The 27,209-nt window shown below is 37.1% G+C and overlaps 1 pseudogene across 1 annotated transcript; it reads right to left on the minus strand.

The window, feature by feature from the left end:
- Window positions 1-60: 60 nt before the first annotated feature.
- On the minus strand, window positions 61-27,209 carry LOC149206774 (WRKY transcription factor SUSIBA2-like; annotated as a pseudogene). The gene is made up of 7 exons (XR_016253046.1): window positions 27,170-27,209; window positions 7,452-7,618; window positions 6,432-6,945; window positions 6,249-6,302; window positions 6,036-6,147; window positions 5,775-5,930; window positions 61-932 (listed from the first exon to the last, which is right to left on the minus strand). The product of XR_016253046.1 is annotated as a WRKY transcription factor SUSIBA2-like (transcript).

A 27,209-nucleotide genomic window follows, 5' to 3' on the forward strand; every position in this document is an offset into this window, starting at 1 on the left:
TCCCTCATTAGGCTGCTTGTAATATAAGTGAACAGAATTACCTGAAGCAATACTAGAATATTCATGACCTGCAGACTTAATCTGCATCGAAAAAGAAGTGGACGCTTCTGCTTGCTGTATTTTTGAGTGCTTACTCTCTAGACCAAATTCCCCAAGGCCCATCCCCAATCTCATAGAATGGTAAGCACGTACATACGTTAGTCTCTTCTCTCTTAGTATATATTAGAGGAACAATTCAATGTACAGAAGTATCAAACAAGAAATTGCCCCTTTTGTTCTTCTTTAGGCCTGATTAGTCCATCTCTCTCATTAGACTTGTAATATAAGTGAACAAAATTACCTGAAGCAATACTAGAATATTCATGACTTGCAGACTTAACCTGCATTGAAAAAGAAGTGGGAGCTTCTGCTTGCTGTATTTTTTAGTGCTTACTCTCTAGACCAAATGCCCCAAGGCCCATCCCCAATCTGATAGAATGGTAGGCACGTACATATGTTAGTCTCTTCTCTCTTTGTATATATTAGAGGCACAATTCAATGTACAGAAGTATCAAACAAGAAATTGCCCCTTTTGTTCTTCTTTAGGCCTGATTAGTCCGTCTCTCCCATTAGGCTTGTTGATATATAAGTGAACAAAATTACCTGAAGCAATAGTAGAATATTCATGACTTGCAGACTTAATCTGCATTAAAAAATAAGTGGGCACTTCTGCTTGCCGTATTTTTTAGTGCTTACTCTCTAGACCAAATGCCCCAAGGCCCATCCCCAATCTCATACTTCCCTCAGCAATATCTACACCTGCACGGCCTTTTGGAGAAGTAGAACTCTCATTTACAATTCTTCCAAACATGTAATTGTTGTTCCCGTAGCCATTGTTAAGATCAACATGCTTCCTCACTGAACATCCTGCATTTGTGCATTTATAGTAGCTCCTGCCAATACCATGCTCTCTAATGGTAAGGACTCTGGAAATAAACTTTTGAAAAGAAACATATGATGATTATAGTGTTTCATATCTTCACCTCACAAACGTAAAACAAAATTATACGGAAAAGTCTAATATCTTAAGGGCCTTCAAATTTGGAATTTCACTGCAGTACAAAGCATGTAACAATAGCAAACAGTCTAAGCTCGATTAGAGATGAGTGCTCAAGTAACGCCTACCTGTGGCTAAGCTCAAATTCTTTTCTTTGCCTAGTGTAGGAGATTTGGAAACGTATTCACGTTTGTGGTAAAACGTATACCAACAAATGCAGTATTCTATTTTGCAAGTATAGAAAGCAATATATACAAGGTGGACCATAGAAGCAAATGTGTAAGTGATATTGCCATGTAAGATACTGTGATATAGCATTCACCTTTCTACTATTTATAAGTTCCATGGCATGTACGATACAGTGATATACCTGCATTTGTGCATTTATGGTAGCTCCTGCCAATACCATGCTCTCTAATGGTAAGGACTCTGGAAATAAAATTTAGAAAAGAAAAATATGATGATTATAGTGTTTCATATCTTCACCTCACAAACGTAAAACAAAATTATACGGAAAAGTCTAATATGATATATCTTAAGGGCCTTCACATTTGGCAAAGCATGTAACAATAGCAAACAGTCTAAGCTCGATTAGAGATGATTGCTCAAGTAACGCCTACCTGTGGCTAAGCTCAAATTCTTTTCTTTGCCTAGTGTAGGAGATTTGGAAACGTATTCACGTTTGTGGTAAAACCTATACCAACAAATGCAGTATTCTATTTTGCAAGTATAGAAAGCAATATATACAAGGTGGACCATAGAAGCAAATGTGTAAGTGCTATTGCCATGTAAGATACTGTGATATAGCATTCACCTTTTCTACTATTTATAAGTTCCATGGCATGTACGATACTGTGATATAGCATTCACCATTTCTACTATTTACAAGTTCCATACCAACTCCACGATATTGTATGTTGTGTTCACATATTTTTTTTTAGACAATTGTTTAGCTACTGGAAATCTTATATCAGAAAATGACCTTCACATAGAATGTAACAAAACGAATAATACCCATTCAAGAGTGGTGCAATTATCTTAACTCATAAGAACATTAATCTTACAAAAATTCTAAGGCAATGTCACCACCTGAAGATGAATCATAGAAGAGGTTCCAGATCCGGAAGAAAATGCCATAGCTCTAAAACAAATGAATTATATTATGAGAGAATGTAGCAGCTGAAGAAGTGACATACAATTTGCACCAGTATAGATGGACAAGAAGACTATGTCCTTCAAAGACAATCCAATGGCCCATTTTTTTTTGTCAAAGTGGAGGAGCAAACCTATCAAAAATATCAAATCCCTGGATGTGCAAACTTTTTTAAGGGTATAAAGAGCAAACTTTTATGAGGGTATAAAGAGTTAACGTAACCTGATTTCCCCACTTTGGAAACTGTGACCTCCCATTAGCAACATGCCTGTGGCATGGCTGTGGCAGATGGTCCAAACAATTGATCTAACCCTACCAGGCTGTGGTCTAGCAGGCAACTTGTGACAAAGAAAGCAGTGGCAAGGTACACCAAAACCCTAAGGCAATGTCACCATCTGAAGATGAATAATAGAAGAGGTTCCAGATCCGGAAAGAAAATGTCATAGCTCTAAAACAAATGAATTATAATATGAGAGAATGTAGCAGCTGAAGAAGTGACATACAATTTGCACCAGTCATTATACATGGACAAGAAGACTTGATGTCCTTCAAAGACAATCCAATGGCCCATTTTTTGTCAAAGTGGAGGAGCAAACCTATCAAAAATATCAAATCCCTGGATTTGCAAACTTTTTTGAGGGTGTAAAGAGTTAAAGGTGATTTCCCCACTTTGGAAACTGTGACCTCCCATTAGCAAAATGCCTGTGGCAGATGGTACAATCTGCCAAACAATTGATCTAACCCTGCCAGGCTGTGGTCTAGCAAGCAACTTGTGACCATGAAGGCAGTGGCAAGGTACACCCAAACCCTATCCTTCACTTAAGTATGGGTCGAACTTATACATTACACGTCCCTCATGCTGGGTTGTACAGCTATAATTATATCATAAGAACTATCTAGATTCACTGATATCATGGAAAAGCTTATCAAAGTATGCTTTTCTGTGAAGCTTGAGAAAGAAAAATCAGCAATTCATCAAAAAAATCAACACAAAAATTGGTTTATTTTGACAGCTCAAGCTCTGTTTACTTAGTAATATTGTTTATTTTTCTAATATGTAAAAACAAAAGGTCTCAGTGGAAGACATTAGTCAGTAGAGTTCTTCATAAAGGAAAAGTATGGAAGGGAGATATGAAAATTCAAGACTTTGAAGAGGTGGCCTAGAAAGCCTCATGTTCAAACATGCAACAAATGTGCAAATGTTTATTTCCATCTGCTGCCACAACCCACATAGATTATGACTGATAATGGGAAATTCCTAAATGAAACCCATGATTGGAGAATAAGTAGTTTAAATAGCGCAAATCTGGAGTATAAACAGAGAACTTGAAAAAAATGGAAACAAGGAAGCAAATATGATCAAGAACCATATATGCCAGCAAGGTGCATTTGTACACCAAGCAACCCAAAGAAGGCTAGCACTTTATTTATTTTATCTATACCATATTAAGACAAACATTATTAGTTCACATTACAGAGAATGGGTACAAAATATAGACAAGCAGATACCCTTTGGAGGCAAAACTTGCCATAACCATAGGCACCTGATGTGGGACTGCTCAATAAACCAGAAAGTTAGCTACAAGGAGAAAACTAATCGAGATGGTTTCAAAGAGGTTAAATATAAATCCAACAAATCAAAACAAATCAGAAAGAAATAGGAAGATCAAGAGACAAACCCTAACAAAAAAGAAGCATTAAACAACATGAATGAGAAACAAAGAGCTGAAAAAAGAGAGTCCTGAGACTCCAAAAAATAGAGTTTGCCAAGTAAATCACCAAAAAAGCTTGGACAAGGAATCTCAAAATCACAATTACCCTTCTTAAACCAGACCCTAACAAAAAAAATTATTAAACAACATGAATGAGAACATAGAGCTAAGCAAAGAGCATCCTGAGACTTGGACAAATGGAGATGTTCAAGTAAATCTCCAACAAAGCTATAATAAAGAAATCACAATTCCCCTTCCCAATGAGACTTGGACAAATGGAGATGTTCAAGTAAATCTCCAACAAAGCTATAATAAAGAAATCACAATTCCCCTTCCCAAACTTCTGAACCAAGCAGGCTAACACGAGACTCTTGCCCTCAACCACCAGCGATAGTGAGATCGAAGGAGGTCAAACTTGTAATTCAGGTACCAGGAGAATTGAGACGTAATGAATACGCTGCAGCAGGACATTGATGAGGAGAAAGAATCAGAATCCTTTATGAGAAAATGGGGGATGTAAATGTGGAATTTTTAGCATGATTGTATGATCATAACTTCCTAGAAACTCTATCTAAAGATGGGCTTAATGTTCTGCAACACAAAATACTAAATGTAAACAAGGCCTCATTTAAAATAAAAAACCTCTGAGTCAAAGCACTGGGCATCAAAGCAAATACTTTAAAGTCCCAAAACACAAATACAAATAAATATAAGAATGGATGGAAAACATCTAAGGAAAAACTACGAGAAGAGCATTAGCTACTTGTTGATTCAAGTAAAACTCAGATTCTTTGAGAGGTTTACACTTTATCTCCAAAACAGTCATAATAACCTAAAATGAAAAACCTATCCTGAAATATTAGTGGACTCAATGCTCCAGGTAAAAGAGGAGACTCCTAACAAGGAAACACATGATAGGTAAATCAGGTCTGTGATTTCTCCAAGACGCAAAGTGCAGATACTCTCAGAAGATTTGCAGGGGGTGTAGATGTATGACCCCCATGATTTTGCAAAGTTTCGACCACAAATATCTTCCAACTCTCCTATCTAGTATCTATGCTACAAAGCAAATACTTTAAAGTACCAAAACACAAATCCAAATAAAGGAAAAACTACGAGAAAAGGGTTAGTTACTTGTCGATTCAAGTAAAACTCAGATTCTTTGAGAGGTTTAAACTTTATCTCCAAAACAGTCATAATAACCTAAAATGAAAAACCTATCCTGAAATATTAGTGGACTCAATGCTCCAGGTAAAAGAGGAGACTCCTAACAAGGAAACACATGATGGGTAAATCAGGTCTGTGATTTCTCCAAGAGGCAAAGTGCAGATTCTCTCAGAAGATTTGGAGGGGGTGTAGATGTATCACCCCCATGATTTTGCAAAGTTTCAACCACAAATATCTTCCAACTCTCCTATCTAGTATCTATGCTACACAGGAACATAGCATCTTTTTTACTTTCTAAAGCTTAACTTACATTAGCTTATACTTTGCAGTTTTCTGTCTCTGTCCTTATCCTCTTTTCCAAGTATTCTGCTGAAATTATGCTAGAATTATCACGTCAGATAGTTCTGTATCAGACGTATACACTTTGACAGAACTTAATTTGACTTACTTTCTACTGTTATGATATGTTAACAATCTACAAACTCCATGTTCCAAACATTGCAACATTCTTAAATACCAAATGGCAGCATAAACTTACAGGACATGTACTAGAAAAAACAAAACGCATAAACTTTACCAGAATTCATCTGACTGTTATTAAATACTGTTACATACACATGACAATTTAAAATTTCAAGGAAATTACAGACGTTGACCATCAAGTACAAAGAAAACACAGTATGAAGAAAATAATAATATAGGATACCTTGGGTTGGGATTGCCTTTTGCTACTTTCTGTCCATATACTTGTGCCAGCGATACCCATCATCAAGGATATCGATATCAGTGGTTGTTTGTACAACAAGGCTCCCGAATAGTTCCAGTTGCCCCTATGATGTCCATCGTATCGGTTTCTTTCTTCCTGTCAATTTTCAGAGAAGCATTTGACACATATTAGAGCAAGTAATTAATTACATCTGCAAAAATGATCAAATAACAAATAAATATGAATTCTAATAAAAGTAACCTGTGGTTTGAATCAGATTCTTCTTCATCAAGATCTTCACCAGAGAACTTGTCCACTTGTGTCCTTCCATCATCATCTTCACTTGCAGAAATTGATGATTGCTCTGGTGTACCTAGTGACTCCAGGTGATTAGAGTTTTGCCAGAGAACTTGTCCACTTGTGTCCTTCCATCATCATCTTCACTTGCAGAAATTGATGATTGCTCCAGCGTACCTAGTGACTCCAGGTGATTAGAGTTTTGCCTTAGTGATGGAGGAGACGATGGATCTGAGAGATCAGTAACAACAGAAGCTGATAAGGACCTTTCAAGACCTTCACTCTTCCATTTTTGAGAATAACTTGAAGCACCATTAACTTTCATTAGCCCTAATTTAATGTTTTCCCAAGACAACCCACCTTCAACTTTGACAAGAGAACCACAGCCTTTGGTACTTTCTCCCTCTTCATGAGGAGCTCCCATCTGACAACTGGGCTGAGGTTTATTACGGTTATGAACACCCTTGTACACAATCTCCGTTACATGTCCATCAAGAGAACGTTCAATCTTCTTTTTGGTTGGACAACTAGGGTGTGTGCACTTGTAGTAACTCCGAGGATATTCACTACCTTTAACATGCCTTTGCCCATATTTGCGCCCATCGTCAGAAGGCCTTTCAATTCCAGTAGGAGGAACTATTGCAGTTTGGTTAAACTCTGAAAGCTGCCTTTGTTGCTGCTCCTCAAAAGAAGCTGCCTGTGAAGGAACAACCCGAAGAGGAACAACTTGCATAGCAGTAGCGCCAGTCGTTGGTGGTTCAGATTAAGAATCTGCCACAGGCTCTTTTGTCTTGCTAAAGATTGGCGAAGTCCACATCTGAGCATCATCCTGAACCCCTTTTAGAGACTGGTGGTGGTTGTAACCAAAAGTTGCCTTCAAGATAAAACCCATACAACTGTTACTTTTCCAACTTCCAATGTTACTAACTTGAAATAAAATCTAGAGAGAGAGAAAATGGAAAAATCAATCAATTATAAAACTATAGAGAGAGGATTCCAGTAAGCTCAAGATCAACATGCTCATTGTAGCCCCATCTAAGTCTATTAGTGTGTGCAGCTGAAACAATCCCCTATAAATTGAAATTGTTTGAATTGGGTGACAAATCCAAATAGAAATACATTTCTAATTCCATAAGTATAGCCCAAATTGGATTTCCCTTTTCTAGCTTGATCCCTACTTTTCAATCTAGCCCAGCATCCACTACATCTTGCCGTTTCTCTTCTATTTTAGTCTAATAAGGACTGAATTTTACAGAGGCATGGAAAGCAAAAAAACGTCAAATACTTGACTGCGCTCTTGTTCAAAAACAAAAGGCTTAGTATAGCGTTACCAAATTGTGTTTCCAAAAAGCCAGAGGCAAAGAGTTGCACGATGATTACCAGGTTTCCTAAAGGTTGCATGTCTGAACTAAGGTTGGAACTGGAAAGAGGTTTGAAAGCAAAGCTGGAGCAGCTGCCATGCTCATTCTTTACAATGTCTAAGGCAGCAGTAGCAGCAGTACTTTGAAATGAAAACACTGTCTTGCAGCAGGATCGGAAGGTAAATCCTAGACCAACTTAACAACTGTTAGCCATATGTTGCATAGGGACGGATTCATTGAAATATTAACCAGATAAGTGCCTAGCTGCCAGCATAACTAGATAATCATCAAAGCAGCAAGTTTTACCAGAATTACATCAGCTAAATTAATTATGCTCGATAACCTTGTGTCTGCTGTCAGTCTTGCTACCTTAGATCACCTTATCATTGAAGACCAAGTGGGCACTTAATGGTAAATGAACAACAAAAAGGAGCCATTTTTTTCATAGGGACAGATTCATAGATGGTAATGGAACATAAGTTGACTGCTCTTGAATAAAATTAGATGTTTCGAAACTGTTAATTCATATTAAAACACAGTATGCACAATATCTAAACCAAGCCCACTAAATAACGAATTTAATATTTTCCTCCAATAATATTGGTGATAGTTGGCATTCTATTTTACAGTAATGGTTGGTGAAAAAGGACACTTGATGCCCACGTGATCTCAAGGGGTGCCACATGGCAGAGTGGGGCCATGCATATTTAAAGGTGCATGTTTGCCTAAGAGGGCAATTCTGGAACACGTTCATTCATTTAAGCATCCATTATCCATCATTCTGGTGAACTAGGTTTTTGTGCGATGAGCTAGTGAGCCCTGTGCTTGGAACCTAACATCGGCTAGAAGTTATTTTGGATTATGGCTGGAAAGGTGCCTAGAGAGTAGCACAAGCTCCTGTAAACCTGGAATTGAGGCTGTCTTTGGCTGGCTGTAAGGCACCCTAAAGAGGTGGGCACCACCGAAGATTGGCAGGGCACAAAGAAGGGTGTGCCACTTAGGCACAGGTTCAGGAGAGTGGAAGCCTGTGGCTGGAGCAGCGTCTGCTAGTACCTCATCCAAGGATGTGTGTTTGTTATTTGGTTTTCACCGTTGCATGTGGAGTTGCACCCTCGGCTCGGGGGTGACCCATGGTTGAGATTTATGAACCACGCGATCTATGGTTGTGTGGAACGTAGAGAGCACGCAACCACTTGGATTTCAGTTGTAGATAAGTGTCTACTATGCAATTTATTATTTTTATGTGCCATGCTTATAATTGTATGTTTTCTTGTTGGAAACCCTAGTTAGGGTTTGGTATTTATGTATGTGTTCCATTGTGCATGAACATAATATGTTGTATTTAAACCCTAATTTTCATGTGCATAAACCCTAGCTGGTGGAGTGTGGATTGGTAATGTGCTTATTGGGTTTTACTAAATAGGGTTTTATGAGTTAAATATACTTTGTTGTGTATGACTCTAAATTATTGTGTAAACCCTAATTACTATGTGAATGTTAATGGCTAAAGCATTGTGCTAATTACTCGTTAATTATACGTGTTTTTAATGGATTCAATGCTATGGTTAATACCCAGGTGACAAAACTACAGTGGGGTTTGCACAGAGTTACAAGGGCTCTGGCAGTGACCCAGGGTTTAATATCTGAAATCAGTAATTACGTGCTTTTTTAGGAATTTTTGGGGAACTTTGGTTTCTGGGTTAGTAGTGTTGCCCAGTTGGGGGTCGGGGATGTTTCATAATTGATGTGGCAGTTCAATGTGCTCACCTCAATCTACGCCATGGAATGCATGATTAGTTCTGGCAGGTAGTATCCATAGCCACCTTATCCATCTTGTAGTAACTTCTAGTCCTCCCTTTTCGTTCCTCGTGTTCTAAAGTTTCCTTCCTCTCTTCATGTCCTGCAGCTTCCCTCCCTTTTGTCTATCATTAACATGCGTCCCAGTCTGGGGTCTACGAATCTCTATTAAGTGGTATAAGTCTTCTCACTCTCTTTCAGACAATGGCCCTAGTCAATGCAATTGCAGTTGCAAAGAAAAAAACTTAGCTCGATTGTTTCTTCAACAATAATCACCACATTAAAAATAACACTCATTTTTTTCAGTTGAATCTTTAATTATGCTCTTGTCATAGCACTTGGAGGTTGTTCCCTCGCCCTAAGCATATGTAGTCACCAAAGCTATTGTTGTAGATGTGCATGTCTCAATAGAAGTCAAAGCATACCTAGATTGAACCAAATCTTGGGAAATTAGGGAATTGTAATGGATGCTTCCACCGAGAAAGAAGGTGGAACGAGGAGGAATGTTGACTCTAGTGCCTTTTATATGCCTTAGACACCTAGGATGACGCTGGAGCTTACTCACAGGTCAACTGATGGTGGTGGATGTTAGCTTTTGGTAGCATCGGATGTGCTCTAGCCATGAAAATTGGTGGAGAGGCTAAGGCACATGAGTTCTAAAGAACCCAGAAACCGATTGGTTAAATTCCACACGGATTGTATTTTATTAAAATAATTAATTTTTTAATGGTGTTCCTAAGTCTGAACTTAGGAAAATTAAAGTATTAATGGGTATTAATCAAAAATATGGGTGAGAATGTTCTAGAAAGCAGATCAAGTCAAGTTTTAATCTTAGCCGTTGATTAGAGACTTAATCTCGACCATTGAAGTCTCAATGAGAAAAGTATAAGAAGGAGGCTTGGGGTTCATTTAGAAACACATTGAGAGAACAAATTGATCTAGAGTTCGAAATTTCTGGGGCTAGGAAGCTAAGAAATTCGAACTAAGTGATCATTCTACAGCAGAGGGGTAGGGATAGTTCGAAAATATTGGGCAGAGAGACGGAGAGCCACTAGTAGAGGTAGCACAACACCTAGAGGGACTGACGCTAGGCCAGTCTGGGCCCATGCAGGCTTAATGCAGAGCCAGAAGGGCCATCGAGAGGAAAAGTTGCCTTCACACGATAATCCAGAATTGTCGGGGAGCTACCGAAACAGCCGAGAGAGGTTGACGTAGAAGATCCAAGAGGCAAAAGAGACAGCACAAGGCTGATGTAGAGTCTCTGAGGCTGACGCAAGGTCTACGCAGGGCCAGCACAGAGATAGTCGGGGTTAGCCAGTTCTGTTGTCGGAAACAGCCGGGTGAAGTGAGGTAATCTCACTTAAGTTTTCCGCCATTATATTTTCTCTGTAACGGGAAACCGGGAGGGCATCCAACATTGTATTCAAAACTACTACTTAATAATATAAAACCCTCGGAGCTGCTACACCAGTTTTCCCACATTACGTTTTTCCAGGGACTATTTTGTCCAAAAATAACGATGTCCTATGTATCTTGTTCTTTGCTCAGTTTCTTGTTTCATGTAATCAAATTAAATTGGTGTAGCCTGCAAAAGTAATTTACTTCGGTATTTTTCAGAAAATAACTTGATAATGTACATTGTATATTAAAATCAAGTAGGAGAAGTAAATTCAGTTTTGTTGCAGTAGGGGTTCCTTGAGTGTAGGAATTTTCACATGGTATCAGAGCATTGATTTTGAGACAGGAGGAGGAGATCCAGCGCTAAGCAGAGAGGCCAATAGTTGCATTTGGCAGTAATTCGAATCCCCTTGAAGGGATTGCGCAGTCCTTGTCGGGAGAGCAGAGATTCCGAGGAAATCTCTCTCTGAGAGAGTCGATAGAGAGGTAACATTTCTGGTTCGTGATCTTGCAAAGGCAGAGGGAGTGATGTAGAGCCTTGGCGCAGTGCTTGAAGGGCGCAGTTTATTCCGTGATAGAAATCTTTCAGAAAAGAGCAAAGACACATAAAAGGGGAATTTTCTCCTCAGAGGACTTTTCTCACCAAGACTCCGAATTTTTCAATTGTCAGGCAACAAACCAGTGTTTCGCAGTGCCTAGAGGAGTCAGTTCAACAATTTGGATGAGATGGCATCACATGGGCTCGGAGATTAGGACAGGTTGGAAGGAGCCTCCATCTATGTCATATGGAAGACCATAATCTTAGTTGTTCTGGAGGAGTACAATCTCGAAGCTTACGTCAAGAGTGTTGTGGTTGTTCCCATCGACAATGATCAGAAGAAGTACAAGGCCGAGCAAGCAAAGGCGAAGAGGTACATACTCAATGGAGTTCGAGATCATGTGGTCTCACATTTGCAGGGCAAAGATACAACCCGAGAAATGTGGGAAGCTTTGTCTTCATTGTATGAAGGTTCTTCCGAACATCGGAAGATGTACTTAGAACAAAAGTTGCAACGAACACTGATGCAGAAGGGAGAAGGGGTTAACTCCTATCTTCAATGTCTTCAGGACACCAAAGACTAACTTGCTGCAATGGGGTCTACTCCTCAGTCTACCGCGATGGTAAGGACAGCCTTGAATGGAGTCCTGGATAAATGGCAAGTCTTCATCCAAAGTATATTGGGCAGGGAAAGACTACCTTCATGGGAGGAGATGTGGGCAGCCCTTCAACAGGAAGAATTAAGGAGGGATCTGGTTAAGGTCAACCTCAATGGCAGCAGTGGGAGTGGCACGAAGACCAAGGAGGAGGAGAACACAACTCTAGCATCAAAGGGACAACATAAGGATAAGTGGAAGAAGGACATTTCAAAGGTGAAATGTTTCAAATGTGGCGAGATGGGCCACTTTGCATCCCAGTGTCCTTTGAAGCAAAAGGATAAGGATGACAAACATGATCCTAAGGCTACTCTAGCAAAAATTGACGAAGTTGAATTTTCCATGAGTGCCCACGCATCTCTAGGAGGGAAATGGGGCGATATAGAACTGTAGTCAGGAGGACTACATGTGGGCAGGATCCTTGAGGAACCCACCTCTTAGATCAGTTCCTTGCTATGGGAGCCCGATATTCAACAGTAGCGAGATGGACTTAGTGTCGGATGATGCAGTGGGTTGGTTGGAGAAACAGATGTAGTAGCTTGAGACCAGAGACTGATCAGCGCAGAGCAACGCAAAAGATTCAGAGGGTCAGAGACTAGTAGCAATCAGATTCCAACATGCACATGATATTATGTTGAACACAGTTAGTTCAGTAATTTTGGGTGTTTTTCAGTTGCTTCTCTCAACCACTGAGTTGCAATACGAATGCAATGTTAGCAGCGATGGTGCTAGCAGCATAGCAGATGCAACATTTGAGGGAGTTGTAGTACAGATGCAGCAGTGATAGTGGCAGTGTCATGGGCAGTAGTACAATAGCAACAGTAGCACATTGTTGATGGCAACAATAGCATGCAATTGGACATTGTTGCTAGAGCACATTCCCCGCTAAGAGGGAGTGTTAGTTTTTGGTAGCATTGGATGTGCTCTAGCCATGAAAATTGGTGGAGAGGATAAGGCACATGAGTTCTAAAGAACCTAGAAACCGTTTGCTGAAATTCCACCTGGATTGTATTTTATTAAAATAATTAATATTTTTAATGGGGTTCCTAAGTCTAAACTTAGGAAAATCAAAGTATTAATGGGTATTAATAAAAAAATATGGGTGAGAATGTTCTAGAAAGCGGATCAAGTCAAGTTTTAATCTTAGCCGTTGATTAGAGTTTTAATCTCAGTCATTGAAGTCTCAACGAGAAAAGTATAAGAAGGAAGCTTGGGGTTCATTTAGAAACACACCAAGAGAACAAATTTGATCTAGAGTTCGAAATTTCTAGGGCTAGGAAACTGAGAAATTCGAACTAAGTGATCATTCTGCAACAGAGGGCAGGGATAGTTCGGGAATACTGGGCAGAGAGACGGGGAACCACTAGTGGAGGCAGTGCAGCACCTAGAGGGGCTGACACTGGGCCAATCTGGGCCTACGCAGGTTTGACACAAATCTAGAAGGGCCGGCGCAGAGGAGAAGTTGCCTTCACGCAGAAATCCAGAACTGCCAAGGAGCTGCCGAAATAGCCGGGAGAGGTTGACGCAGAAGCTCCAAGAGGCAGAAGGGACAGCGCAAGGCTAACGCAGAGCCTATGAGGCTGACGTAGGGCCTATGCAAGGTCAGCACAGAGATAGCCGGGGTTAGCCAGTTATGCTGTCGGATCAGCCAGAAACTGCCGAGTGGAGTGAGGAAATCTCACTCAGTTTTCCACCATTATATTTTCTCTATTACTGGATTGTTGGGAGGGCATCCAGTATTGTATTTAGAACTACTGCTTAATAATATAAAACCCTCAGAGTTGTTGCACCAGTTTTCCCGCATTGGGTTTTTCCGAGGACTATTTTGTCCAAAAACAATAGTGTCCTATGTATTTTGTTCTTTGCTCAATTTCTTGTTTCATGTAATCAAATTAAATTGTTGTAGTCTGCAAAAGTAATTTACTTCAGTATTTTTCAGAAAATAACTTGATAATGTATATTAAAATCAAGTAGGAGAAGTAAATTCAGTTTTGTTGAAGTAGGGGTTCCTTGAGTGTAGGAATTTTTACAGTGGAGGAATGCCATCCATGCGCTAACAAGTATCACAAATTGTTAGAGAATTGACACACCCACCCCATCCACTGCAATGAACTATAGAGCATCAATTGTAGCAAACTCTCCAATTTGAATAAGATTGCAATGCCTCGCCAACAAGATGGAATACAATGAATTGCAAAGCATTAATTTCATGGAGCTCTGCAACCTCATAATTATTTAATAAGCCTACATAGTGACCTATACAAAAATCAGTTTTTTAAATGATTAATGATTCCTAACAATTAAATAGAAATAATTCACAAACTTGGGAGATCCAAGTCAAATCATGTAAGAATGAACCCATGAAAAAGGCATATTTCAAATTTCAAAAATATAAAAATGAATTCATTTTTCTAAATAAATAAAATAAATATTAAAATTTGATGAGACTTCGAATAAATATGATGAAACTGAGCAAATTAATATACATTCAATGGATTTTGACTGCTACACAAAAACTATAAAAACTATAGTCCCTGGCTAGAGGGAGGGACTGAAAATGTCACCATAGAAAAATGTTTATAATTAAACATCATAAACTAATATTATGAAATTCTTAATTGGCCTTATTTAACATTAAATTTACTTACAACCAAGTTCATTATGAACAATTGATTTGTTTGCTTGAAAAATGTCACGGGTGCAAGAAGGAAAATAAATGTGGTCACGCTGCCTCAAACCCGAATAATCACACAAGGGGGAAGGACCATTCACCCTCATTATATGACGGTTATGGATCTTAACCCCAATAAATGTGCTCACTCTGCCACACAAGGGAGAAGGACCATGCACCCTCATTGCAAGGGGTTATGGATCTTAACCCCAATAAATGTGCTCACTCTGCCTCAAATCAGCACAATCATGTAGGGGAAGGACATTACACCCTCATGTTATGAGGGTTATGGACCTTAACCCCAAAGAGAAGGATCAAAAGTGGGTTATTTCCTCTCCAACATTAATGGCGGAAGTCAAATTACTAAGTGGAGTGACAAAATAGAAGAATCATAACAAGTGCATGTGGATAAGGTTTTGAGAATGGAGATAAAGTAATGGATTCAATATTCTTACGTATTTGTTGCTTTTGTTGCATGCTTTTATCTCCCTTCTTTTGTCTGAGAAAAGATCATATTCCTTTTAGTTGTTGTATTGTTAGGTTATTTTGAGGGTATTGCTTAAATATACCAATGTTGATGCTTGGGGTAATGAGATCATTATAAAGCAACAAATCTTGGACAAATGGCCACTGGAAGTGGTCACACCTATCATGAGTACGAGAGAGAAAACATGTGTGGGACCTCCACCTCAAACCAGCATGACAAAGTAGGGTGGAGAACCATGCAACTTCATGATATGAAAATGATGGATCTTAACCCCAAGAGAAGGATTCGAAATTCTTTCACCCTCTACAAAAGTCACATTATTGTATGAAGTGGTAAGATGGAAGAATCCTATGAATTGCCAAGTAAAAAAGGTGTTGAGAATGAAGAGAAAGCCATAGCTTCAATCTTCTAATGCATTTGTTTCTTTTAAGGCTCACTTTCATCACCTTTTTGTCTACTTAGAGACACTTTTTGGTTTTAGCTAGTCTATGTTCCTAGGTTTTCTAAGGCTTGGTCTCAAGACAAGTTAGTGTTTGGTCCCAACGAAAGTTGATTTAGGAATGGCAGAAACATATATGTAGGACGAAGTATGAGGCTTTGTTTCAAGATACATTAGTGTGTGAATTAAGGCCCAACTAAAGTCGATTGAAGAATTGTAGAAATATGTAGGATAAGGGCCAAAGGGAGTTGATGGAATGAGGTCAAAGTTGGAGCATTCTTTCCTAGCCTTCTAGGAGGCCAAATTTTTTATGTTCATTATATTGCCTAACTATGATAAGTTCTTGTCAAACATGCATTCCTATATGATAGAATGATGGAAGAAGTCTGTGATGCTTTTGGCTCTTTCATAAAAACATGAAGCAACCATATAGAAAGTTGTAGATACTATTGGGCTAATAGGACAAATGTGTCATGTTTTAATGATAATGTTGAAATCGAAATACACAGTAAGAATCCCACACTCTCCAATGGCACAAAGTGCTTACTACCCCTCTCAATTGTAGAGGAAAATTGGTATGGTCATAACTTGGATTGAAAAAGTGCTTAGTACCCTTCCCAATTGTAGATGAAAATTGGTATGGTAATAACTTGGATTGAAAAAGTGCTTAGTACCCCTCCCAATTCTAGATGAAAATTGGTATGGTCATAACTTGGATTGAAAAAGTGCTTAGTACCCATCCCAATTGTAGATGAAAATTGGTATGGTAATAACTTGGATTGAAAAAGTGCTTAGTACCCCTCCCAATCGTAGATGAAAACAAGTATGGTCATAACTTGGATTGAAAATTTTATTTTGTTTCATCCATATCTACAAACTCTACTCAATTATGAAGAAATAAAACAAACTGCGAAACCACAATTTAGCATGGCCATGCTCACAAAATGTAAAAAAATAACAACCGTAGTTGTACAAAAACAAAGTAACAAGCAATAGCAAAATATAGCAACAACAATAGCAAAAAGAAATGAAAATAACAAAAACAAAACAAAGATAAATAGTACACAAATTCTTCTTTACAATCCCAAAAAGTATCCATAGTCATCCTGCACATTAGAAAAAAAGAAGAATATTAAATAGAGACCCTAAAATCATATGATAAATATTAAATACACACCAAATATCTTTTGAGAAATATAAAACAAAGACTAACATGAGGATTTCATAGCAGATAGCATGGATTTTTACACCAAAAGAGAACTCACCTCTACTACTACCTCTTCACTATAATATAGTGTTTCTAAATAGATATTTCAATAGTTTCATCAATTATCCTCCATGTTACTTTCCCTACATTGCATTGCACTCAATATTTAAATAAACAACAAAATAGTTTCATCAATTAACCTCCATGTTATTTTCCCTACATTGCATTGCACTCAATATTTAAATAAACAACAAATAAATTAAGATGCCTCTAACTTAAATAAGACTAGATTTTGTCTTTTCCAAATGCTCTTGTATATCCATGTTACCCCTTTTACCTGAACTTACCATTGATGTTAGCTCACTCTCAATAGTTGAGTTCTTTATTGTTTCATATGTGCTCTTTCTTTGCATCCTTGGCATTACATGGATTTATATTTGTTGTTTAACCTGCAATATCATCAAACTCAGGCTACTGTGAAGAAAATAGCTCTAACAAACAAATGGTGGATGTTTCCCTAAAAAGTCTGAAAAATGTTTTTTTTAAAGCATATGCATATGCAACTCAGGCTACTGTGAAGAAAATAGCCCTAACAAACAAATGGTGGATGTTTCCCTAAAAAGTCTGAAAAATGTTTTTTTTTAAAGCATATGCATATGCAGTTCTTAATCTGGCATCCTGCATATGTTGGTGACATTTGATATGGTCTTTTCACCCGACTAAACTTGGATAATATTATTATATGAAGACTTTAATTTATTATCCACACCTTGAGGAGAGTTGATGTCATTTGAAGTGGATGTTGACTTGGTTTATTCATATAGATCTAGCATTTGATTGCCAACATCTGCACAGAAATTAACAATTGTAGTGAGTAGATGCCTACATGTCACAAATTGACAAGTCACTTACAATAGTGAGTCCCCTACTTTCAAATATATCTTGCCTAGCAACAATTGATGTATGAGCAATAAAAGAATATATATAGATATGATGACATTATGCAAAGTTTGAGCATATTATAATTCTAAACACTCTACAGAAACACCAAATTAGATCACAAGGCAGATAAGCTAACCCTCATGTTGGTGAGGAGTCACATCACAATCCCCCCACCAAGGCCTTTGTCCATCTAATGGCAAGTTTAACCTTCAAAAATTTAGCAGCAAGAAAGATAGCTCCAACAGCAATATGTTAAAGGCTTGCACTAGAGGCAGAGGGTTGTAATCCATGTAACATAAAGCAATTTTAGTCTTGTTGAAAATCCATAGATGCATGCAATCCAAAAAGCATAAAATATTGAAGAACAAGGATAAAGAGACTAGAACACTCACCCATTACTTACAAAATTCCATGCTACTTGTGCTAAAGAATTTTCTGCAACATTAAAAATCTTAATTGCAGAAACAAGATATTTGTATGGATGTTGCACGATAGAAGCAAAGGCCAAAGGCCAATGTGGAAAGAAGAACTTGCTCTACCATGAGTAACACCTGTGGAAAACGGAACTTGCTCCGCCATGAGTAACACCTATTTCTGTTATTCATGGCACTATATAGTATTGAAAACCAAATTTAAATATCATAAATCAAGTTGCATAAATACAAACCAAGAATGCTACATAAATATTGAATCCATAAAATACATCCAAAATGTTAGATCCTTAAAATTCATTAGCAAAAAAGGACATGAAACAAGTTTCAACATCAAGTTTTACATCGTTTTAACACATACCTTTTCTCTAATATGTTTGGCTGCAGTGAGGCTCCTCTTTTGCCAAATGTCCTAAGCCAACATTGTGACATCTCAAAGAAGCACAAAAGTTTCTTCTATCTTACCAGAAAGGAAAATATATGCAATCGCAATAGTCTACACACAGAAATAAACATAACTAATCATCAAAATGCTATATTTACAACATTTGGACTGATCGCAATATACATCCCCAACAATATACTAAGTTGAACCAAAACAATAAAACAATAATAAAAGGTGTGAAAGATGAGCATTGGATTCTTGGGCATGAAGTCATCCATCAAAGGAGTAAGGCCAATTCTCCCTCAACATAAAACATGCCTAACAATATTGAAAAGAGCATTCAACATATTGTTTATTTTTGTTACAGTTGTCGGTTAGTAACAATAATACTCATTGACTCAACCCTGAAATAATTGACCGATCAAGCTTGGTCAAACTTGCTGATACAAAACAAATTTGACTACACTTGCAAGTACTTGACAAATTTTTCAATACTCACCATGTGGGATCCAAATATTCACCCAGCAAACAATAAGAAAAAAATGCAAAATAGAACCTTCGTTCTCCATTATTATCAGTTTTGATTTTTTTTCCAGACAGGGTTTTCTACAGAAAGTTGTATTTGTATTTTTGCAGCCAATTTGGACATATTTTTCAGGCGTTGATGAATGTATAGCAAGGGGAAACTAGGCATCTTGTTTCAGGCGTTGATGAATGTATAGCAAGGGAAAACTAGGCATCTTGTTTTCCGCATTAGAAATCGATTGTGTTGGAAAATATCTAAAGATTTGCAGTGGAGACTCTGTGATGCTTTTCGCTCCTTCATAAAAACATGAAGCAACCATATAGAAGGTTGTAGATACTATTGGGCTAATAGGACAAATGTGTCATGTTTTAATGGTAATGTTGAAATCGAAATACACAGTGAGAATCCCACACTCTCAAGTGGCACAAAGTGCTTAGTACCCCTCCCAATTGTAGAGGAAAACTGGTATGGTCATAACTTGGATTGAAAAAGTGCTTAGTAACCCTCCCAATTGTAGATGAAAATTGGTATGGTAATACCTTGGATTAAAAAAGTGCTTAGTACCCTACTTAGTACCCCTCCCAATTGTAGATGAAAATTGGTATGGTCATAACTTGGATTGAAAAAGTGCTTAGTACCCCTCCCAATTGTAGATGAAAATTGGTATGGTCATAACTTGGATTGAAAAAGTGCTTAGTACCCCTCCCAATCGTAGATGAAAACTAGTATGGTCATAACTTGGATTGAAAATTTTGTTTTGTTTCATCCATATCTACAAACTCTACTCAATTATGAAGCAATAATATAGAAAATTGTAGATATTATGGGGCTAAAAAGACAAATGTCTCATGTTTTAATGAAAATGTTGAGATTGAAATACACATGTAAGAAACCCACACTCTTCAATGGCACAAAGTGCTTAGTACCCCTCCCAATTGTAGATGAAAACTAGTATGTCATAACTTGGATAAAAAAATCTGTTTTGTTTCATCCATATCTACAAACTCTACTTAGTAAGAAGAAAGCTTGGCTTATGCTTGAATATTCCAATTACCTTCCTTTACTAATATTGCCTATAATATATTTATACGTGAACACACATGATATAAGACGCAACAAAAGAATTCAATTAAAACAAAGTGGAACCATTAAATTATGTAGCAACAAACTAGTGAATTCCCTCATACATACCTCTTTCATCTTTGCCCATTACATTTGTTCAATCTTCATCAACGCTAAATCCACAATATGTGTTGTTAAGGCTTGCCTTAATTTGAAGGCAAATCATAAACCATGAACAAAGGTATATAAAAATAAAATAAAATGAAATGAAAATATATAAATAAATAAATAAAAAACAAACAAACAAACATGAAAAACAAACTACGAAACCACAATTTAGCATGGCCATGCTCACAAAATGTAAAAAAATAACCGTAGTTAAACAAAAACGAAGTAACAAGCAATAGCAAAATATAGCAACAACAATAGCAAAAAGAAACGAAAATAACAAAAACAAAACAAAGAGAAATAGTGGACAAATTCTTCTTTACAATCCCAAAAAGTGTCCATGGCCATCCTGCACATTAAAAATAGAAGAATATTAAATAGAGACCATAAAATCTTATGATAAATATTAAATACACACCAAATATCTTTTGAGAAATATAAAACAAAGACCACCATGAGGATTTCATAGCAGATAGCATGGATTTTTACACCAAAAGAGAGCTCACCTCTACTACTACCTCTTCACTATAATATAGTGTTTCTAAATAGATATTTCAATAGTTTCATCAATTATCCTCCATGTTATTTTCCCTACATTACATTGCACTCAATATTTAAATAAACAGCAAAATAGTTTCATCAATTAACCTCCATGTTATTTTCACGACATTGCATTGCACTCAATATTTAAATAAACAACAAATTAATTAATTAAGATGCCTCTAACTTAAATGAGACTAGATTTTGTATTGACCAAATGCTCCTGTATATCCATGTTACCCCTTTTACTTGAACTTACCATTGATGTTAGCCCACTCTCAATAGTTGAGTTCTTTATTGTTTCATATGTGCTCTTCCTTTGCATCCGTGGCATTACATGGATTTATATTTGTTGTTTAACCTGCAATATCATCAAACTCAGGCTACTGTGAAGAAAATAGCTCTAACAAACAAATGGTGGATGTTTCCCTAAAAAGTCTGAAAAATGTTTTTTTTAAAGCATATGCATATGCAGTTCTTAATCTGGCATCTTGCATATGTCGGTGACATTTGACATTCGATATGGTCTTTTCACCCGACTAAACTTGGATAATATTATTATATGAAGGCTTTAATTTCTTATTCACTCCTTGAGGAGAGTTGATGTCATTTAAAGTGAATATTGACTTGGTATATTCATATAGATCTAGCATTTGATTGCCAACATTTGCATAGAAATTAACAATTGTAGTGAGTAGATGCCTACATGTCACAAATTGACAAGTCACTTACAATAGTCAGTCCCCTACTTCCAAATATATCTTGCCTAACAACAATTGATGTATGAGCAATCAAAAAACATATATAGATATGATGACATTATGCAAAGTTTGAGCATATTATAATTCTAAACACTCTACAGAAACACCAAATTAGATCACAGAGCAGATAAGCTAACCCTCATGTTGGTGAGGAGTCACATCACAATCCCCCCACCAAGGCCTTTGTCCATCTAATGGCAAGTTTAACCTTCAAAAATTTAGCTCCAACAGCAATATGTTAAAGGCTTGCACTAGAGGCAGAGGGTTGTAATCCCTGTAACATAAAGCAATTTTATAATCTTGTTGAAAATCCAAAGATGCATGCAATCCAAAAAGCATAAAATATTGAGACTAGAACCCTCACCCATTACTTACAAAATTCCATGCTACTTGTGCTAAAGAATTTTCTGCAACATTAAAAATCTTAATTGCAGAAACAAGATATTTGTATGGATGTTGCACGATAAAAGCAAAGGCCAGAGGCCAATGTGGAAAGAAGAACTTGCTCTACCATGAGTAACACCTGTGGAAAACAGAACTTGCTCCACCATGAGTAACACCTATTTTTGTTATTCATGGCACTATTTAGTATTGAAAACCAAATTTAAATATCATAAATCAAGTTGCATAAATACAAACCAAGAATGCTACATAAATATTGAAACATAAAATACATCCAAAATGTTAGATCCTTAACATTCATTAGCAAAAAAGGACATAAAACATGTTTCAACATCAAGTTTTACATTGTTTTAACCCATACCTTTTCTCTAATATGTTTGGCTGCAGTTGGGTTCCTCTTTTGCCAAATGTCCTAAGCCAACATTGTGACATCTCAAAGAAGCACAAAAGTTTCTTCTATCTTACCAGAAAGGAAAATATATGCAGTCGCAATAGTCTACACAGAGAAATAAACATAACTAATCATCAAAATGCTATATTTACAACATTTGGACTAATCGCAATATACATCCCCAACAATATACTAAATTGAACCAAAAAAATAAAACAATACTAAAAAATGTGAAAGTTGAGCATTAGATTCTTGGGCATGAAGTCATCCATCAAAGGAGTAAGGCCATTTCTCCCTCAACATAAAACATGCCTAACAATATTGAAAAGAGCATTCGACATATTGTTTATTTTGTTACAGCGGTCGGTTAGTAACAATAATACTCATTGACTCAACCCTGAAATAATTGAGTGATCAAGCTTGGTCAAACTTGCTGATATAAAACAAATTTGACTACACTTGCAAGTACTTGACAAATTTTTAAATACAAACCATGTGGGATCCAAATATTCACCCAGCAAACAATACGAAAAAAATGCAAAATAGAACCTTCATTCTCCATTATTATCAGTTCCGATTTTTTTTTCAGACAAGGTTTTCTACAGAATGTTGTATTTGTATTTTTGCAGCCAGTTTGGACATTTTTCACGCGTTGATGAATGTATAGCAAGGGAAAACTAAGCATCTTGTTTTCGGCATTAGAAATCGATTGGATGGGAAAATATCTAAAGATTTGCATTGATGAATGTATAGCAAGGGAAAACTAGGCATCTTTTTTTCGGCATTAGAAATCGATTGGATGGGAAAATATCTAAAGATTTGCAGTGGAGACTCAAGAGCACACTATGTTTATGATAATTCCACCTATTATTCCCACACAATTTTTCTTTATTTCGCCTATGCAAAACTTTCATCGACTTCTTGGGAATTTTTTGGATTTTATGTTGGATGTGTTCTCATAAAAGTCTATAGAGTAAAAAAAGTAATTAAAAAAACTATGAAAATTGTTCAAGGAAGGGAATTTGTCTAGCCCTATCGTAAATACCTGAGTGCAGTAAGGTGGAATGTACTATGAAAATTGTTTGAGGATGGGACTTTACAACAAACAACCATTTGAAATACCATGTCAATTTTAAAGCATTGACGAAATGAGAATACAAGAATTAACCATCATCAAAATGGCAAATCTAGGAGCCATTGAAGTTGCAAAAGTGAGACATTGAAACAAGGCTTGAATTTGGACAAGGCTCATTTTTTGAATTTAGTCCACCTCCTCTAGCTGAAAACACTTTTGCTTCTCCCCTTTTAATAAAAATGCTAGATTTTAAGCACAGTTTCTTTTGCTTCACATATTACACCTAAGGGTTGAATCTCAACCTAGCCTAAAGAGCACAGGAGGGGTGAAGTTGAGAAGGCGATAGGGATATTTTGGTCTTATTTAGACTTACCTTTCTATGTTGCTAGATACCATATTGGTAGGATACTATTGAGGCTCTCGTCGTTTGTTGCTTGAATTTCAAAAGTCCTAGATTTAAAGTTCTTAAGGGTGCGATTTTGGTTGAGGTTGTCCAAGTTGTGAGAAAATCCCTTGTAAACATTGTTCTTCAGCAAAGACAATTTTGCAATATTATGACGAATGGATAAATTGATGACAAATATACACTATATATCAAAGTTCACAGGGGTGAAGTTGAGAAAGCGATAGGGATATTTTGGTCTTATTCAGACCTACCTTTCTATGTTGCTAGATACCATATTGGTAGGATACTATTGAGGTTCTCGTTGTTTGTTGCTTGAATTTCGAAAGTCCTAGATTTAAAGTTCTTAAGGGTGCGATTTTGGTTGAGGTTGTCCAAGTTGTGAGAAAATCCCTTGCACAACATTGTTCTTCAGCAAAGACAGTTTTGCAATATTATGACGAATGGATAAATTGATGACAAACATACACTATATATCAAAGTTCACAGTCCTATCACATTCTTGAAAAGTCATCTACAAGAAAATAGTCATAGAATACATTAAATGTTTCAAAATGTATAACCAACAAGGATAGCTTTCCTAGGAGAAGATGTCACTAACAAAATAACCTTATGGTTCTTAAGAGAAGTAAATACAACAAGTTTGCATAAATTTATCCAGTCCTTTCTGGGGGAGAGACAATCTAAATTTATAAGTTATGCAGTAACCTATGATTGACCATCCAAGGTGTTTTTGCACATCATAGTTTCTTCTAGTATCACAGGGAAAGTTAGTAAATGTCTCAAAGTTTGCTAAAGTGTTTTCCTATAGACCAAACGTCAATAAGAAGCCTTTACCATCAATATTCATAAAGCCCAGAGAGAAAAGAGCCAAGTCCTACAATTTTCCAATTTATGGGAATAACACTCGAGGAAATGGTATGGGGGATTGTACAACCTATATTGGTGATGACTTCCAAGAAGGCTTGCTGCAACTACCAAGCTTCAAATCCCTAACACAAGAAATAGAGTGATAGAACAAACCAAAGAATTTGAATGTGAATTTATTTTATTTTTACCTCACTCTTTCACCAAGTGCAAAAATGAGGTGCCTAGGATGGCACATGCCTATTTGAATTGCCTATGTAAAAAGTACATTGGAATCTAATTGCTATTATTAATAATGTTGATTTTTGGTAGCATCAGATGTGCTCTAGCTCCGAAATTTTGTGAAGGGGCTAGAATACATGAGATCTCCAAAACCCAGAAATCGTTTGGAGAAATTCCACCCGGATGAGGAGTTATTAAAATAATTAATATTTTTAATGGGTTTCTAAGTCTAAACTTAGGAAAACAAAAATATTAATGGGTATTAATAAGAATATGGGTGAGAAACTTCTAAGTGACGAGGATCAAGTTTGTTTTAATCTTAGCCGTTGATTAGGGACCTAATCTTGGTCATTGATTTATCAACAGGAAAAGTATAAGAGGAGGCTTGAGGGTCAGTTGGAGATACACTTGAGACATAAGTCGGTTCGATTTTTCTAGGGCGAAGTTTGCTGAGAAAATCGAACAAGCGATCTGTTGCAGCAGAGGGGCAGGGATAGTTGAGGTTGGAGGATCTTCTCCGGGACCTCGAATACACAACAGAGAGAGGCAGAGAAACACTAGAGGACGCAACGCAGACCCAGGGAGGCTAACGCTGAGCCAGGAAGGCCCACACATTACTTGACACAGTGCCAGCGCAGGGGTAGAGCTACCCTCCAGTAGAAGTTTGAATTTAGCCGAGGAGTAGCAGGATCAGCCGAGAAGGCTGACATCAGAGCTCCAAGAGGCAGAAGGAGGTAGCGCAGTGCTGACGCAGTGTCCTAGTGTGCTCCACGCAGGCCCACGCAGTTACTGCGAGGGGGCAACGTAGTTGTAGCTGGGGACAATCAATCCAATTGCCGGAATGGAGAGATGTTGTCGGGTGAAGTGAGGTAATCTCACTTAGGTTTCCGCCAATATATTTTTATCTCTGTAACTGGATAGCTGAGAGGGCATCCAGAGTTGTATTCAAAACTACTGCTTAATAATAGAAAACCCTCAAAGCTGTTGCACCGGTTTTCCCGCATTGGGTTTTTCTGAGGACGTTTGTCCAAAAATAACGGTGTCCTTTGTGTATTTGTCTCGTTCTATTTTCAGTTCATGATCTGTATGTATGTGTAGTCTGCAATAGTGATTTCATCGTTGTTTAAATAATTAAATAACTCGCTGAATGTAAAAACAAGTAGGAGATGATAAACCAGTGGTTGTAGTAGGATTTCTGATGTGTAGATTTAGAAATTTTCACAAATAATATTGAACAAAATATATTGTAAACAAAAAGAGTCAAAGAGACATCACATTTCATCCAAATTGGACTTTAGCCATATTTTGCCACAATGGTGTCCAAAGGCATCTAACATATTGGTGTGCATGGGAAAACGGGTCAGTGAAAGTTAATGTATTGATATTTTAAACATTTTCCATGGTCAGTATTTTGTTCCACATTGTGCAACAATGATGAAGATCGATACAACAATAACTCATTTCAGCAGATATCATATTTGGATTCTATGCAACAGTGCTGGCAGAGAGAGAGGACACAATAACTTGCAAGCGTAGAAAATTCATAGTTACATAGGCTAGAGTATAGGGCACATTCATGCCTAGAGATGAGGCAACACTAGTTTGTAGTGTGGAGAAGACACACTTTACATAGGGTAGAGTATAGGGCACGTGCATGCTTAAGCCATGCATATGCCAATATCAACATCTTTTAATTTGCATGCATGTTCCAAAATTATCAATATAAACAGAGTGCAATCAACTTGTATTTTTTCAGACATATTGTATTCTTTTCACCTTTTGGAGAGCCTCCCATTTAAGCCCATTCCCCCAATGGAGTATGGCACTACTCTTCAATTTTGCCATCCATCCTTTTATACAAACTATACAACCTATTTCGCTAGAATATAGCTCCTAAATCACCTTTCACTCCATTGACTTACAATTCCAATAACAATAATTAGAGAAACATCCCTTGAGTTGGAGCAGAGCCACCCTGAAGAGCAAAGGAAAGTTGGCAAGGTAATGGTGGTTGACGTCTTGGTGACACAAATCTATTATCTAGGTTCTTGTGGCTTTTGCACTGGTGAATATAGATTTTGTGGTAACAAGACTTACCTTGATTTTTTTCCACCTACTAAACCAAACAAAAAACAAAATCCAAAAATATTTAATAGAGACCAAAAAAAAATTTAAGAAATTTTAAAAGAACACAATAAATATTAAATAGATAGTGACATAGATTATGAGATATTAATGAATATTGAAATATATTATGAGAAAACATAAACAAAGATAAAAATCTTTAATATGAACAATCTTATGCAAAAGCAAGAATCATTGTAACTGGAACGAGGAGAAATTCATAACATAATCAAAAAAGAACTCACCATCCAACTCTGCCTCTACACTCTTCTTCATTGCCACCAT

The sequence above is a fragment of the Pinus tabuliformis genome, chromosome 1_2 (assembly GCF_031772625.1).
Source record: "Pinus tabuliformis cultivar Carrire ecotype Pingquan chromosome 1_2, CPIR1, whole genome shotgun sequence".
NCBI classification, from domain to species: domain Eukaryota; kingdom Viridiplantae; phylum Streptophyta; class Pinopsida; order Pinales; family Pinaceae; genus Pinus; species Pinus tabuliformis.